Genomic DNA, 18,104 nt, shown 5'->3' with positions numbered 1-18,104 from the left:
AAAAATAAAGCCAGTTTTTTTTATTTAGGTATATAACGTTAGTCACCCTAACTACGTCACTACCCTAACTCCGTCACTTTTGGGGTATTCGGGTATACATGTTTTTGGCTTACTTATTGATATACATGTATATTTTAATAAGTAAATGATGCCTTTTGCAAATATATTGCACACACACACACATACACACACACTCGTTTCCCTCCATGTTGAAATGTCTTCAAGGGAGCGTTCATTATTTTCAACAATACACAAAACGAATTGAACCTAGGTATAATTGAATTGTACCTATCTTCAAATCCTTTGTAGATATGTCTGAATTGAACCTATCTTCAAATCAATTGTACCTATCTTTAAATGAATTTTACCTATCTTCAAAAGAATTAGAGATAGGTATAATTCAATTGAACCTATCTTTAATTGAATTGAAGATAGGTATAATTCATTTGTACCTAGGTATAATTCATTTGTACCTAGGTATAATTCATTTGTACCTAGGTATAATTCATTTGTACCTAGGTATAATTCATTTGTACCTAGGTATAATTATTTAGAGATAGGTATAATTATTTACACCTATCTTTAATTCAATTGTACCTATCTTTAATTCAATTGTACCTATCTTCAAATGATTTGAAGATAGGTACAATTAATTGAAGATAGGTACAATTATTTGAAGATAGGTACAAATATTTGAATATATGTTAATTTGGCGTTCCATATTCTTGGCATACAAAGATAACTATATTAATGACAAACCAAGCACACATGAATATAAGTGAGACAATTCGGATATTCCAAATAATTTTTTCAGTTTAACCTATGATAATAAACGTAGTCTTTTCGCACAACGCAGTGTTAGTTAATAACTTATAGCTTTTCCTGGAAGCGTTTGAGAACAAGTGACTTATAGAACGATCATATCCAATTTCTAATTCGGGGCTATATGCCTACAGACTACAATTAAATGGTATCCAAAGGTACATGTACATGCTAATATCAGAACCTTCGTTCCGCACAGTCAGTGACCAACAGAACAAATATGAAACCTCTAGCAGAGGGGGGTGGCGGGGTGGGGTGGTTTATTACCTTTAAGAGGATGTCCAGTGTGGTATTTTAGCGTGGATAATTTTGGTCAATCATGATAATTGCCTTCAAACTAGAAAAATGTGTTAAAAATACTGGCACAATCAATCCTTTTATTCAGAGCCAACGAAACTTTAACCTTTTGTGGAATATTTCGAGAAATTTTTCAAAGCCGCTGAACAGAAATCCTAGGAAGTATCCTGAATTATAGGATTTGGATTTTTATTCTACGAAACATTTCTGCATACTGATAATGTGAACAGAATATAAGCATCCCTTCGGAATGTTATTCCAACAGATCCTCTATAAGCTGAAGAGAAATACTTCCAATTGTCTCTGTACCCCTTCCTAATGTTGTTTTTTGTTTTTTGTTTGTTTTTTTTTTAAAGATGGGAAAATACAGCTATATTCTTGAAATAATTTTTTGGTGTTCATACAAAATTTGAAGGTGGCGACATTGCTGAAAAAATACATGTACGTAACCCGCCGCGCGTTACGGGGTTATGTATTTTTTTTTTCTGTAATAATTGCTACCTCCATAGCCCGCATGAATCAACAAAAACATTTTTTTATTTATATTTACATCTTTCTTTTGACAAATAAATAATTTGATCTTAAAAAGAAAGAAAGAAAAAATAACCAAATTATTGTTAATGTACATCAGTTCGTTAGCTAAAAGAAACAGCCAAATCGTCTCCTATGGGAATTTGAGTCTGACATCATAATGATTATTTCATGCAGTAAGTGATTTTTTTAGGTCTCTTTAGGTTTCTTCCAATCGATAAACAGGGCGTGTAGATTTCAATTCCTGTCTGGCTGTGTCAATTAATTATAAGTTTCCGTAAGAAATAGAGGGAATCATACTCGGTAGGATAAAATATGTATTATAATTACTAGTAAGGCCCGTCAATTTTATTGTTCAGAATAGATGATGCTGTGTAATGATAAATGTATCTGCTTAACTACCGATATTAAAAATGTTGCCTTTTATTTTATTTCAGCTAGAGATAAACTTGTTTACACAATGGAATTTTTAAAAAAATCTATTTGATATGTAATGTACCAACTGTCTCATCAACACCTGGGGCTGCCTATCGTTTATATTTTCACGTACATCAATTTTATTGCAACAATATCGTGTAAACCTTGCAGGTTTTAGAATTTGTAATTTATGGACGTGAAGAAATGATCGTTCTGTAACCAAAATTGAAAGTGCTATGTTGCTCAAATATTTTGGTTAAAGATCACGAAAATTAACCATCTTGTTCGCGATATGAGAGCAAGTTTATTCAAAAGCATCCAAATACGACTTCTTGAAATCCGAATACAAAATAAAAATGGATACAAACTATATAAGTACATCAGATTTTGCATCTTCAGAATTTTACTCATTACACTTTTAAGTAATTTTGAATAAGTTTTTATAGTCCAAATTCTATTTAAATCAACTGAATAATATCTATATGTTGATGTATATTTGAGATGTGCAAACATTGACTAACATACCAGCAGTCATCCCTTGAATATTATTGTTTCTTAAGTTATAAGTAAAATTTCCTATTCTGTTGCTTCAAAATATGTTTATTTGGTTACAATTAGGACATCGCCAATACAGACAAGCGGTGGTTTTCACGCCTCCTTTAATTATACAATAACATGAAATCCTTATTGTGTCACTGCGTCTATTTCTTCTTTATGTCATCGCCCGTCAACGTGTTCTTTCTTTCACCCTCGTCCAAAGATCTTCCGTAAAGATGCCATCCATGATGATGATGATGATGATGATGACGATGATGATGGTGATGGTGATGATGATGACAATGGTGTCCTTTAAATGAAAACAAAATCACTTGTGTTAATGGTCCGACTATAGTTTCACATACATTACAAATCCATCAGTATACATTGTACTTAATACTATATAGTATAATATGAAAACAAACAAGCTGATCGATTTATAACACTTAATTGGAGGGACTGGGTGAAAAGATAAACTTCTATACCTCTGCTATCGGATCTCAAATTAAATATCAGACAAAACATAAATAATTTAAAGTACTACTAATCATCGGCTCACACTTTGCCAAATGATGTAAATCTACAAACCTTGAATGAAATAAGTAGCATCAGATCGCGTGAATTGATCGCACGAGATCAGCGTGCACTTATCAGCTATGCAAAACACATTGCTTCTTTGATATACATTAGCTTTTGATAGTCCTTCTACTATAAATGTGCAGACAGTTCTCTGACCTTAGTTCCTTTAATGCAATTAATTGGCAAGTCTCATACATATACCAAACAACAATCCCTCTGTATCTGAAAATAGCATAATAAGAAATGTGAAATAATTCAACCGAGAATGTAGGAATTTATCAAAAATGTAATCTTATGTGCTCTTATGTCAGTTTCTTGAATCCACATCAAAACACATTATTTCATAATTACGTGGTTAAAGATATATGTAAATTTTCATGATTTATAATTTACAAGGAAATGTAATAAGTACTATTCTCTTTTTCTGTTAAAAGCTTTGAAATTATTATTTACCTTGAACGGCGACAAGAAATGCCATTGTGAGAAGCAGGACCTTCCGCATGTTGTTGTACTTGTAAGTAATGTCTGCATATAAAGTAGACAGCACAGTCGAGTAGATTAGTCGTATTTATACCGAAAGCTTCGAACAGTGTACACAATGTAACAGTACCATCTGAACAAACAGATCTGACACGTGATATAATATAAAGCCGGAAACATTATTTCACATTTCTAGTTCATTTTGTAATGCATAATTCATATTTTTTTGTTTTTCTTTTTTTGCACGTATGTTTGTTTATTTGTCTGTTTTATTTTGTTACTTTTTTTTGCATTTTTGTTTGTGTGTGTGTGTAATTTTTTTTCTTTTTTAAATAACTTGTCTACAATGAATCTGAATGTTTAAGTTCAAGACAAAATATCAAATAAAATTTCATTTTATTTGGTTTAGACACAAAAGTAAAGCATAAAAAAATATGACAAAATAAACAAAATAAACAGAAATATTAGTACCATTCCTAATTGAAAAATTCGAAAAGTGAATCCGTGACCATGCTTTCAGGGTATTTTTTTGTAACAGTCATGAATATTTAAAAACAAGCAGTCATGTTCACGAAGCTATCTTAGGGCTATGGTGTGTCATAGGTATATCTTAGGATACGTCTTAGTCTCTCGAAGCTCCCGAAGCTCTCCTAAATATTCAGGAACTGCCATTACTTTGTCCTAACTTTAAGACTTCACTGACCTTGTTCTAAGACCATCCTAAGGCTGTAAAATCACGTTTTTGGGGAAAATTGGGACTGTTGTGCAGCTTTTCCTTAAAACCGGTAGAATAAAGCAACATTTTCCACAGTTCCAGCATTTCTAACAAATCTCAAATTCTCAATCCGGGACGACCTGGGGGGGGGGGGGTGTATGCATGTATGTTCATTTTAACAAAATTATGTGGAGAGATACCCCAAACGATCAACCCCTTCCCCGTTGCTACATGCCTGCATAGAAGCTGACTAATTAAGCAAATTGGTTGGGTTTTTTGGTGCAAATACTGTCCATGTTTAGCGAATGAAAATTATTTACTAATATCTACATTGACACCAAGTGAGGTACATTCTTTATTTTGATTACTTTTGTAAATTATTCAAATGTCCTTGGCTAGAAAGAAAATTTACAACGGTTTATAGAAGTCATGCGTGGTCATTCTTAATTTTTATCACTTCATTCTGCAAAAAATAATCTTTAAAAATTCGTAATATTGACTAAACTGTATTTATGTATTTTTAAAATATAATACAACTTACAATGAATTTCTTATTCAATATGTTCGACATGTAATCTATATTTTGCAGATTAAAGGGGAATTGGTTGTTTTTGTACGTGTGTGTTTTCTACATGTAACATTAAATTTTATGAAAAGATCGTGTTTATGTATTACATATACTTGAATGACAAGCTTATCAAACGTTAATTTACACTCAAAGAATGCACACGTGTTGTTTAAATAATTATTTGCTTTAAGCCAATTCTGTCCTTATACACATTTTCTTTGAAAAAAAAGATGTCATTTGGATTTTGGGGGAGGTGATATTTTTTCTTGTTTTGTTTTGGTTTTGTTTTTTTTAACTAGATTGTTGTTGGACACTGATATATATTTAAGTATTTGTAAATTTTTAAAAATGTATACATTAGAATTACTGGTTTTAGGCCAATTGTGTTAACTACCGACGTGTGCAATTTTCTCTGGCAAAATGTTTCATGATTTATCTCTACAAATGCCTCCTAAACGATTTGTATGAATAAATGTGAAAAATAAGAATGGTTGTAGAAAGTTAGGATATGTTAACTTAAAATATTCCTTAGTTACCGTCGAGCTAAATCCTAAGACATGTCCTACGTTGATTTTAGGATGTTCCTAACTATTTTCCTCATTAAAAAGTCATATCTTAGGAACACATTTAGGTCATATCTTCGGAAAGTTTCGTGAACATGCCTAAAGAACACAAGTTTTTAAAGTATGTAAACTGCTCTTACACATTTAGATATCATTAAAATTCTAATAAACAATGATGAAACATCGTATAAAAGATTTTTTCCAGCATTGTTTACTTATTTTTCAACTGTCTCACCCCATAATTTGTGTCAATAATACAACCTGCTCCTTTAATTTACAATGTTTTAACATCATATAAAAGATATACTAGCACCAATTTTCCAGCACTGTTTACTTAGAAAAAGTCCATTGTATACATTTCTCAACTGTCTCATTCCATAATTTGTGTCAATTATCCAACCTGATCAATTAAAATACAATGTGTTAACATCGTATAAAAGATATACAAAACAATTTTCTAGTATTGTTTACTAAAGAAAAAATCCATTGTATACAATCAATATGCGTCTGTCTCGCCATAATGTGTGTAAATAATACAACCTGCTCCAACTGCCCGTAAATTGTATCCTCATTTCCATTTAATTTATTACAGACACTAATTTAAGAACTTGGGAGGGACAGATGGAGAGAGATGCAGGTTGTTGCCAGCGACCTCTGTAGGTAGCAACTGCCTCATGCATCCTTCGGAGAAGAAGGTTTAGCAGGTTTAAGAACGACAGGCATGTTCACGAAACTTTCCTAAAATAGGGACGGTGTGTGTATATGTCTCTAGGAAAAAAAGTTAGGAACATCCTAAGATCAACTTAGGACACGTTTTAAGATGTAGCTCTACGCTAACTTAGGAAAGTCTTTAGTTAGTTAATATCCTAACCCACTAAAATCATTCTTATTTTTCACATCAATTTATATAGAGTGAATTTGAGAGATCTGTGCAGGGATAAATCATTAAAAATTTTGCGAGAGAAAATAAAACGTGTCGGCATAACGATAGTCACACCACCAGTAAATTTATTTTGTATACATTTTTAGAAACATACATTTGCTAGCTTATATCAGTGACCAATAATCATCTACATGTAGTTAAAAAAACCCGAAAAAAAACGAACAAACAAAAAGCAGATACCCAAATAGCTGCTACTTTGTGTAAAGCAAAATAAAATATATTGGGACAGCTGTCGGCTTACAAGCATATTATTATTTAAAAAACACGTACAATCTTTGAGTGTAAATTAAAATTATTTACTCTTCCCATTCAAGTAATACATCAAGCACGACCTTTTCATAGAATTTAACGTTACATTTACAAACACAACCAATTTTCATTTCATCAGCAATATCTATAATACACGTACAGGTTAAATAAGAAATAAGTTGTTATCTATCTCGAGAATACATAAATATATTCAGTTTATTTCACATTACGAATTTTTTAAGGATTATTTTTCAGTACTGAAGTCATAAAAATTAAGAATGATAACAATAACAATAACAGTGATCAACTGTAAAAATTACAAATAAGAAACAAATTGTTTACTTTGTCAGCTCCCAGGCAGGCATGTAGAAACAGAAAGGGGGGGGGGGAGTTCGGGCTTCTCTCTACATAATTATATTGAAATAAACGTACATGATCGAATAAATGCCTATGCCCCCTCCCGGAGAAGGAGGTTTGTTGGAAATGCTGGAACTAAAGAAAAGACTGCCTTATTCTACCGGCCTTAAGAAAAACCTTCACAACAGTCCCAATCCCCCCCCCCCCCCCCCAAAAAAAAAGTGTTTTTACAAAGGTAAGTGACATCCTAAAGTTATAACAAAGTTACGACGGTTACTATATAAAGGAGAGCTTTGAGAAACAGACTTAACACTAAGAGATATCCTAAGATGTACTTAGGACGCACCATAGTCCTAAGATAGCTTTGGGAACGTGCATTCTGGTATTTAGCGTGTATAAATTTATTCAATGCATCAATACGACATCTTTTTTCCGATAAAGCTAAATTTTAAATTCAATGTATATGCAATGAGTAGGATATCCCAACAAATTACGCACATCAATGTTTGGGATATCATAACCATAGGATGAAAACAGAAAACATATATGATTTAGTGTTGTATCGACCATGCTTCATGTTAGACAACATAACTCTAGGTGTACTGATGTCAATTACATCATACATTACAGCTTTTAAAAAGTTAATCCAAACTTTTCTGTCTTTGTCTGAGTCCTTATGGCATCAAAATATTCGAGTAAGACCAAAGGTGACCAACAAACATTGATCATGTGTTTCTTGAGTACCCCTGTTTAGAGTTATCTGTCTGTTTGATATTTCAACATCATTACAGAGGTGTTTTTTTGTAAGTTTGACACACTTATAGGTTTTTAAAAATTTTGTGGTTTTTTTAAGTGCATTTGGGAAAATGAGACGTTATTTTTATTGTCTCTGCTGATATATGCGTAACATATTAACTAACATTAATGACCTTATTAAAAATGAGAGAGCCTAGAGTGTATTCAGCCTTTTATTGCACATAACAAGTGACATTCATAAAGGCACGTCAACATCATTCAATTTTATTGCCAACATTCTCTGCTAGGTTTTCGTAAAACTTTTGTTCATCCTCATCCAGCGATCGTAAATGCCATCCACGGTGACCAGGGTGATGCCATTTTCCACGATGGTGATGATGTACGTGATGATGATATCCTGTATATTAATTAAAGAATCAATGTTATATTTGCCTTTGTTATGCGAAATATGCACTTGAAAATTAATCTTATCAAAAACATTCCGATAAAGAAAATTTATTTTTGTACTACATTGGTAAAAATTTGCACATTTGTACATTTACGTACAATATCTTCTATCTAGTTCAAAATATGAAACAAATTATTTTTAGAACTGACATATATTTTACAAAACTACAAATTATCGCCAAAAGCATTTTAAAACATGTTTTGCTTGCGCGTCTTATTGTAGCGTACGCAAATTACATATACTTATGCTGTATAAATATCAGACACTACAATCATGCTTTTATCAGTCTTTAGTCAAAGCATTTATGTGTAAATTTTCAACCTTTCCAGACAATGGATAGTCACGTCAAATCTGATGGTCCGTCTCTTATAGACGTATCACGCTTACGAACGATGGACCAAAACGTCAAAGTCCAACTGTTCGCATCTACACGCGCCACAGTCTAGTAAAACCAAGTCAACTGGTGTCGCCATCTTAAGTCAATCAGTACTTTTTTGGTCTTAACCATAAGTCAAATTGAAAGACTTTCACTACATGTCACCATGCAGATAACGTTTCCAAAATAAAGACATATACGCTATGATTTGGTCAATGATTATAACATTTTACTTGTAGGGACTGTTAAAACGATAATACTCTTTTAAGATAACTGCGGTAAATTTACCGTATCTTACCAAACTATATCATTCCTGCTAAAGAGTTTTATAGCAGTTTCCTTGAAAGGGATTATAAACCTTTTTCCGCGAATCAATTTTGGTAGCAATTTTTTACCCATAGAGTTTTTAAAACATGTGCTAATCAAACCATATATATTACATAAAGAGAAACGCTTTTCTTTTATGTAAACAAAATCAATTTATAACCAACGCCCTCTGCAGGGGACGGGGGGGGGGGGGGGGGGGCAAATAGTCGTATTATATACTTAATAAAAATTTTAGTACCTTCCCTACACATACTTTGCATATTTGTTCGTAATTTTAATATCAACAGGTATGTTTTTAATTTGATTGTTTGTGTTATCGTATAATAAATTTGATTGTATTTCTAAATTTAATTTACTTACGATGTCCTTCCGTATCTGAAAGGTAAATGTAAGATATAAACAAAATAGAGTTTTTAAGGCTTCAAATATGAAAACAGAAAAGTTCTTATCGTGGAAAAAACAATTTATATAATTAACGGCTAAATGCTTTCTACATTATTCTATGTATTTTCTTTTAAATCAAAGCATGTCATTAATTAAAGAAAATACTTTTTTTTATTTATAAAAAAATAATAATTTCTTTTTAAAATTCAAATCGAAGCAAAGACATTACCTTGAACGGCGACCACCAATACGACAAGGAGAACCAAAATCTTCCACATCTTGAATGCAAGGGTATTGCTATAGTTTAATTAGTTATGGTATGAAACGGTCATATTTATAGTAAAAAAATAATCGAGTAAATCAATCAACAGGTAACAGTTTTATCCAGTTATATTCAAGACTTACGACAAATGAATTATGCCACATTTATTTCATTATTTATGGTTCATGTTTATCGATACTTCTTTTGTAATAAAACTTAAAAAACATATATCCCGTATCATCTGTGTTATAGAAGATACAGGTAAAATTATGTAGCAGATGAAAAGTTGGAAACAATAATGTTTTTTAGTGATAATTCTATGAAAGAAAAAAATGAGTGTGAGGTATAAAGTCAAAGGAATGTAATAAAAAAATTGTATAAAATTATTATAAAATTACTGTGAAAGAAATTTTTAAATGTTAACAGTGTTCTTAATCTTAAAACAACCACCGGTTCATTATTTTTACCTTTTGAATTAATACATTTATAAAACTCCGTAATGGTATATGGTTTTATTTGAAAATTATTTGAGCGGAGTCTAAGATCTTCAATAGATTAGAAACGGACATTTTGCACGTATTTTGTACTATAAAATGAAATTTTCAACTCTTCGTACTCGATATACGTATTCTCAACGATAGCACAGATAAAACAATATTGATTGAAATCAATAAAGCGTGAAGGAACTTCAAAACAAGAAATTTTTTCAGGGTATGCGTCATATTAATGACAGCATTTTGCAATAATTGTTAGTTTTAATTAATAGTCTAAAATGCCGAACTACCATTGCGAAAAAACTCTGACCCGTTTGAATGTTGGTGTCTGAACTGTTTTTACGTAAAGTTGTACTCTCTTTAAATTTACTGTTTATTTCATCATCGACATTTTTCGATTATTTGGCTAATCGTATAAAAATTTATTTATTATAGGTAAGATGACACCCGTGTCTATCGAACACATGGTTTTGTTTATTTATAACCGTAAACCAAATTTGATCGGTTTTTATATTAAGTATTTTACCTGTTATACCGGTATTTAGATTAGAGAAGTGCAACTTCTCGTGTTGAGTGAGTAAAGAATTTAGCGCCATTCGAATGCTCCCTCTCTTCGTGCAGTAAGACGTGGCCCCCTTCCACCCATCCATCCATACTTGTTTTCATGTACCATTTTATTGTTATTAACATTTTCCTCATTATTGCAGAGAATTGAGGATATACCAGAAGATATTTGTGTACATTAACTCTTACATGTAATACTCAGTAAACTGCACTCTTGAAAGCTCTTCTGTACCTACACACTGGGTTCATTTATTTTATAGATTATTTATGTTCGGTTAAGGGGGATGCATGTGTGGCCATCTTGTACATTTGAGGATAAGAATGTAAAAAAAATTTGAACTGGCTTGTTTCTGCCCGAATCTGACGAATTAGAACATAAAGTTATTTTAACATGATTTTTTAATGTTATCGTCATTTCTATTGACAATCAACAAAAATCCGAAAGCTCTGCGTGAAATTCCACCAAACCGGAAGTGTTCGTGCAAAGGCACAGAACTCCAGTCGCAACCAGATGCCAAAACTACTACATCGTTCTTATATAACTACTTTATTTGATGAAAATCAGTAGCCCCAACGACAAAACAAACCAATGTGTTAATGCCTTATTATAAATATATATTGGGTGAACACCTAATTTTGGTCAAGTGTTAACTAGCTATTTAATCAGAAAGGTTTTAAAGATTTTCAACGGTTAAATAAATAAAAAATTCCCAAAATTTCCCACATTAGTTCGTGTTTTTGGATATATTGTTTTACAATTATATTGTTTCGGATTCATATTGCTAGTATTTTACACTTGAAATATATTTTATATATTTCACAACACTTGCCTTTGCTAAACTTGCGTGAAAATACTAGTGTCTTGATTCTGTTCTCTCCCTGACTGTTAATACAAAGATATTATAATCAAACATTAAAAATTATAAAATGCATTAAGGAGGTTAATCCAACAATCAAGGCGGATTTTAAAAATTAAAAATATTTTCTAGAAATATTTTGATTGGGTCCAAAATTTTTAAGTGCATGATATATATCCGGAAGCGAGAGAGCGGTGCTTTACTATAACGTGGGCAGTAATCCTGTTGTATACAAATATTAAGATTGTCAAATGTCTATGTTAGAGACATCACTACAGAATACTGGGATGGTGTAACATAATTAACAAAAAAAAATTCCTTCGGCATTCCTCTTTTCAAATATAAGATTCGACAATGCATGTTTAATTCTTACAACTTGTTTTTGCTGAAACGATGCACTGTCATTGCACTTGCTTTAACGTTTTAAAGATTTAACATCGTAACTGAAAACACACATGACGAATTTCCAATGGGTACATACGACATAGAATAAAAAAATATAAAGTTAGTTATCAAGTAAAGTTTTCTGTAGAATATTTTGTAATTTTTTCGTCAACCTGTTACCGCTTTTGTCAATTTCTTAATTGAGCATCATTGATGTGGGAAAGGTGTAATTTCCAAAATACCTTTAAACAACACAGCTTGTATAGATTAGATACTAGTCTACTTATTGTTTCTCCAACGAATTGAGTGTGACATGGTACATTTAAATTATGTCGTTATTTACTGTTCTAGATCTAAGGTTGGAAGGACATCATAAATAGCGAATGTTTTTTATGTTCATGTTAAACATGAAGAAAAATGATACCCCCCCCCCCCCCCCCCCCGTAAACATGAATAGAAATTGGTTACCCCGTATCCAAGATATGACTTTGAAATTTCTTAATTTTTCACTCTGTTCTACTGATTTTGAAGTTATAAACACCGAACTTGTAAACACTTGTAAATAAATCGCTGTATATAGTTTTTCATATCCGTACAGTGGTAACAACGTTATTGTTGACAAGTCAATCGTGTTAAATAGTTCGTGTAACGTGGGTGATCGTTCGTGTAACGTGCGGGGTCGTGCGTGTATCACGGAAATTAGTTTGCGTTTTTTACCGTGCGTGTTCGTGCGTGATCGTGCGGTTTTTTCGTTTTGTAACTTTTTTACGGAATTTCAGGATTTATTCTTAAAACAACGACAAGTAGTTTTTGTAATACAATGTGAATTTTTAACTTTTTTTTTTTATAGAAGAACATTGACAGTTGTTAACATTCATTCTCTCTTTCGTCGTTAAATACATTTAGCAAGACTTTCCACAGCTCAATCAATCCTTTGTTCGGTCGAGTTAGTTTTGCATAATTTCATAATCAGCGTATATCAAGCATCCATTGTGTCTTGACACATAATTTTAATCAGCAAGAGCGACACGTTGAATGAAAGCTGCCAAGCTTACCCATTCCCCGTTTTAATCTAAACGAGTATTCCCAACGTTTTTTTCTTTCATGAGAATACGATGCACATTCCTATCTGGTACATTGTTTAAACATTTGTTTGAAATAAAATTTCTATAAACACTTTAAAATTTAGAATAAATAGAAATAAATCAATTATGTACTGTAAATAATGAAAATATTGGATGTGGAAAATCGAAATTCTTTGTAACAAGGTAATAAATTTACCTCTATCCCGCATAATCAAATCGTACGTAAGGGAATTTGATTACACAAACAGTCAACTCGTACATGTATGTAAATAATTTCGTGTAGTTTATGCATTATCTTCATTTCATTTACACTTAAGTTATTATTCGTTATGGAGACAAAAAAAATTACTTTGTGTATGAATCCTATATTTTTTTGTTTGGAAGTGTTAAAATATAAAACAGTACATGCCTACTGTACATGCCGCTTTTCAATAAAACACAAACATAAAGCAATACAAATTAAAGCAATACGTTTCCTTAATTCTAATCTTAAAAATTAATTCTGATTTTGCGTGTTTAATGGCGTAGAATCGTTCGGTTGTGTGTTTTATCGTTTTTGTTGGTGTATCGTGGAAATTCAGTAAGTTTGTGAACGTCCGTGTATCGTGCGTGATCGTTCGTGTATCAGAATACTGCGTGTCGTTTGTCATCAATTACGTTGCAACTGCTGTAGCAAGCACACGCAAAACACTCTTACATTGCCAGAAATTGATTGTTAACAGTCACGTCACTTCTCTCGTCGACAAACGGCGGGAAATGACGCAAATAAAGAAAAATTCATACGCAATGAGGATATTGTGTGATAATTAACGAACAATAATCATGAAAGAATAATTGTTGTAATAATATAAGCAATATTCATTGGTGAATGAATTGTCAATCGAAGAATGATACATGTATATATCTTTATGGAAAAAGACTAAGGGGGCAGGTAACGTAGGACATTTCTTGGGGAAAGTGATTTTTAAAAAATCATTTTGCGTTAGTTTTGTTTTCTTCTACTTAATACATGAACATCAATATTCTAAACATTTGTTGTAGTGTTGTATTTGTGATCATGAATAGACTTTATTCTTTTAGAGCAAATGTGTGAAAAGTACCTGACTATAGTAAATCTTAATAGATAATAAGCACTGATCGATTATAATAAGAAAAGATTGTTTCTTAAAGCGTTGATAAGATGTTAGGGTCCATGTTAGGGGTTTACATGTATATCCCCCTTGATTTTGATCACACGATCTTTATTGTATCCAAAGTTACCAATGCTCATACACACTATTGATGCATTAATCATCTTGATATTAATCAAACTTACTAAAGTATGCCGACGATAAAGTAAAATATATTTTATGTACGAGTACTCTCAGTACTTTGACGATTTTCCTTATTGGCCGTTAACCTCTACTGGCGTAATGGCTGCTGTCAGTGCCTACTAACTTCAGCTTGGTTATAATGCCTAACAGTGGAGTAAACTTTTCATAAGTTTGGTTTCATCATTAATTATAGGTTATGCACTTGCATACCCAGCAGTTTGAAATAGTGGAATACATCCTTTATCACTATTTAAATAATTTATTTCAATAGTGGTTGTATTTCAATAGTGGTTGCAAAGTGATTCTTCAAACAAAATACATCCCCAACCACTATTGAAATAATTTATTTCAACAGTGGTTTTATTTCAATAGTGGTTGCAACAAATCCTCAATGCAAGTAGAATTCATGATCAATATGAAGAAATAGAAGATGCGACGGCGAAGCGCGAAGATGCGAAGACGAAAGTGCTAAGTTGCGAAGGCGAAGAAGTGATACTACTATCGCTTTTTCGCCTTTGCAACTTCGCACTCTCGCCTTCGAATCTTCGCGCTTTCGCCCTTTTAGCTCACCGAGACGAAGTCAAGGGGAGCTTATACTATACCCGCGGCGTCGGCGTCCGGAGCTTGTTAAAGTTTTTGTTGCAGGTCCTGTATCCAAACGTTTACTTGTCCTATCTTCACCAAACTTGCATGGATGATGCATCTGGACATACTGAATCTGGTTCCTAACTTTTAGATGCTTGAGAAGTTTAAGGTTTTTGGAGCAGGTTAAAGTTTTTGTTGCAGGTGCCCTTTGATAGCAATATCCAAGTTACAGCTGGTCCGTACTTCACCAAACTTGCATGGATGGTGTGTCTTATGATACTGATGCACCAGACAGGCTTGAGTGCTGAATATGAGCTATAGGTTTCGGATGCTGGAGGAGGTTAAGGTTTTTAGAGCTGGTTAAAGTTTTTGTTGCAGGTGCCCTCTGATGATTATATCTTAGTTACTACTGGTCCTAACTTCAATAAACTTGCATGGATGGTGCGTATTATGATACTGATGCACCTGACAGGCTTGAATGCTGAATCTGAACCACAAGTTTCGGATGCTGGAGGAGGTTAAGGTTTTAAGAGCTGGTTAAAGTTTTTGAAACAGGTGCCCTCTGATGATGATATCTTTGTTATTACCTGTCCTAACTTCACCAGATTTCCATAGATGGTGCGTGTTATGATACTGATGCACCTGACAGGCTTAAATACTGAGTCTGAGCCATAGGTTTCGGATGCTGGATAATGTTAAGTTTTTTGGAACAGGTCACATGTTTAATAGATAATAGTGTACTATTTCAAACGTGCATAGTTGATTTAACTGTAATATGAATGAATAGCAGAGGTAGCTTCAGATGCAGAGCTTGATCTCCATTATCAAGGATGCTAAAAAATATATTTTTGTTATTGCATGTCCTAACTTCACCTAACCTGAATGGATGGTGTGTCTTATGATACAGATGCACCTGACAGGCATGGATGCTGAATCAGAGCCATAGGTTAGGGATGCTGGAGGAGGTAACAATTTTAATTGCTGGTGCCCTCTGATGATGATATCTTAGTTATAACTGGTCCTAACTTCACAAAACTTGCATGGATGGTGCGTATTATGTATACTGATGCACTTGACAGGCTTGAGTGCTGAATCTGAACCATAGGTTTTGGATGCTTGATGAGGTTTAGTTTTTTGGAACAGGTCACATGTTTTATAGATGATAGCTTGCATAGTTGATTTAATTAAATTATAAATGAAACGCAGAGGTTGCTTCAGATGCAGAGCTTGATCTCCATTATCAAAGATGCTAAAGAAATCTCCTTCCTCACTCAAACCTGCTTGTTGATAGATGTGGTTGTTGTTAAATGATATAACATAATTCCTATGAAATAGTATTGCATGATATGAAACATGAATATAATACCATATGATATATTGTAAAACGTTATATGATACGATATAATATTGTTTCAATTTTTTTCTATATTTTATGATATGATATTGTATCATGATATTGGTATGTACAGTATTGTATATTATGATACAGTATTGTATAATATTATATTGTATTATTGATTAATTATTTAATTACATGATACTATTACATATGATATTGGTTGATATGATATATCATCATATCACATGAAATTTGTATTTTATGATGTTGTATTATATAATATTTCATTAATCTCATTGTAAACAGATAGCCATGCTATGACCTTGAGTTGTTAGTATTACATAATGATCACTATGATACTTATGTGTAACTAGGTGCTGCGCACTGAATAGTGTTAATGATAATTGACAGAATGAACTCTGTGACTCTTGTAGCAATGCGTAGTATTCCTAAATGATGTTATGAAAACAGGTGCATAATACGGGCATAATAATATCCAAATTGAGAGTTTAACAACATGTGACATATTTGGCGATTCTGTGTCTGCAACGATAGCTCTAGTACTCTATATTGAGTCATGTATTGTGTATTCTATATATTAACCTTTGTAACCTTTTATGCCGTGTATGAATGAACGTATTGTGAGTAAGTGATGCCTCATACTAGGTGGGGGACTCCGAGACCCAGGACTCGGAGACTCACATCCTGCATCCAGACTCTTTGATTGGCAGTTTTGACGGTTTTGTTACTTTATTTAGAAATAAACTATTAATCTTAATTTCGAACACTAAATGTTCACTCATGATCGTCGTATATGGGTCGAACTAGTCAAAACTGTCCATCATAAGTAAAACCTTAGATATACCCATATGAAATGAGATTGTGCAGACTCCTGATTTGGGCTGCTATTAGCTGATGTAATTGTAACTATACGATCACGCTTAATAAAACCGCTTGAGAAAGAAATACTGGACTTGTCATCACTAAGTTTGAGCTGACCCTCAATTGGATCCGTAAGACGGAAGGCTTACACCATGATATTGTATCATTTGATATGATACAATGTTGTATCAAATTATATTGTATCATGTAATACCATATCATATTATGCATCAAATATGATACAGTATCATACAATACAATATCATACTATATTATACAATATAATATCATATGTTTCAATGTTAAGATGTATTATTGCAATATGATATAATACTATATTGTATTATGTTTTATGATATTGTATTATTTGATCAAATAGAATAATGTATAACACAATACAATGTCATATCATACGTTACATTATCATATCTCACAATTTTTTTACGGTATTTCATGTTATTATATGACATTGTATTATTTGATCAAATACAATAATGTATAACACAATACAATGTCATATCATATGTAACAATATTATATCTCACAATTTTTTTACGGTATTTTATGGTATTATATGATATATATTGTATGATAGGATGCAATTTTAATTTTATATTATTTTATTATTAACATATGAACATATGATTATCACACAGTTTTTTAACAGATGATATACGATTTTGTGTCAAAACAGAATCCATGAATATCCAAGATCATAAAGGATGGTTTTCATATCATATGATAAAGGTGGTCTCATAAAGGTGATGCCTCATAAAGGTACGTGATGCCTCGTCTCGGTGAGTTATGTAATCTGTGATTACCTATGTTTTATAACTGCGGAGCTCTCTATCGTTTAAAGGGTTTCGAAGGATATTTTGGAAATTTTATTTTTATAAAATTAATAAATTTAAATTATCCAGGGGGATAGGTTCCGGACCCCCTCTTCCCTTTTACTGCGTGAAATTATTAATATTGAATTTTCCGGGGGGA

At 32.4% G+C, this 18,104-nt stretch overlaps 1 long non-coding RNA gene and 1 other non-coding gene across 2 annotated transcripts; both read right to left on the bottom strand.

Annotated features, from left to right (window-relative positions):
* Positions 1 to 2,646: 2,646 nt before the first annotated feature.
* LOC105321534 (uncharacterized) lies at positions 2,647 to 3,810 on the bottom strand. The gene is made up of 3 exons (XR_898980.4): positions 3,637 to 3,810; positions 3,385 to 3,405; positions 2,647 to 2,914 (listed from the first exon to the last, which is right to left on the bottom strand). It is a non-coding gene; the product is annotated as an uncharacterized lncRNA (long non-coding RNA).
* A 4,200-nt stretch (positions 3,811 to 8,010) lies between these two features.
* On the bottom strand, positions 8,011 to 9,719 carry LOC105321535 (uncharacterized). Its single transcript, XR_010714567.1, has 3 exons — positions 9,579 to 9,719; positions 9,326 to 9,340; positions 8,011 to 8,211 (listed from the first exon to the last, which is right to left on the bottom strand). It is a non-coding gene; the product is annotated as an uncharacterized protein (transcript).
* Positions 9,720 to 18,104: the final 8,385 nt, after the last annotated feature.

The sequence above is a fragment of the Magallana gigas genome, chromosome 6 (assembly GCF_963853765.1).
Source record: "Magallana gigas chromosome 6, xbMagGiga1.1, whole genome shotgun sequence".
Lineage (NCBI taxonomy): Eukaryota > Metazoa > Mollusca > Bivalvia > Ostreida > Ostreidae > Magallana > Magallana gigas.
Note: the sequence above shows the minus strand (reverse complement) of the source record. Positions and strands in the feature narration are given on the sequence as shown.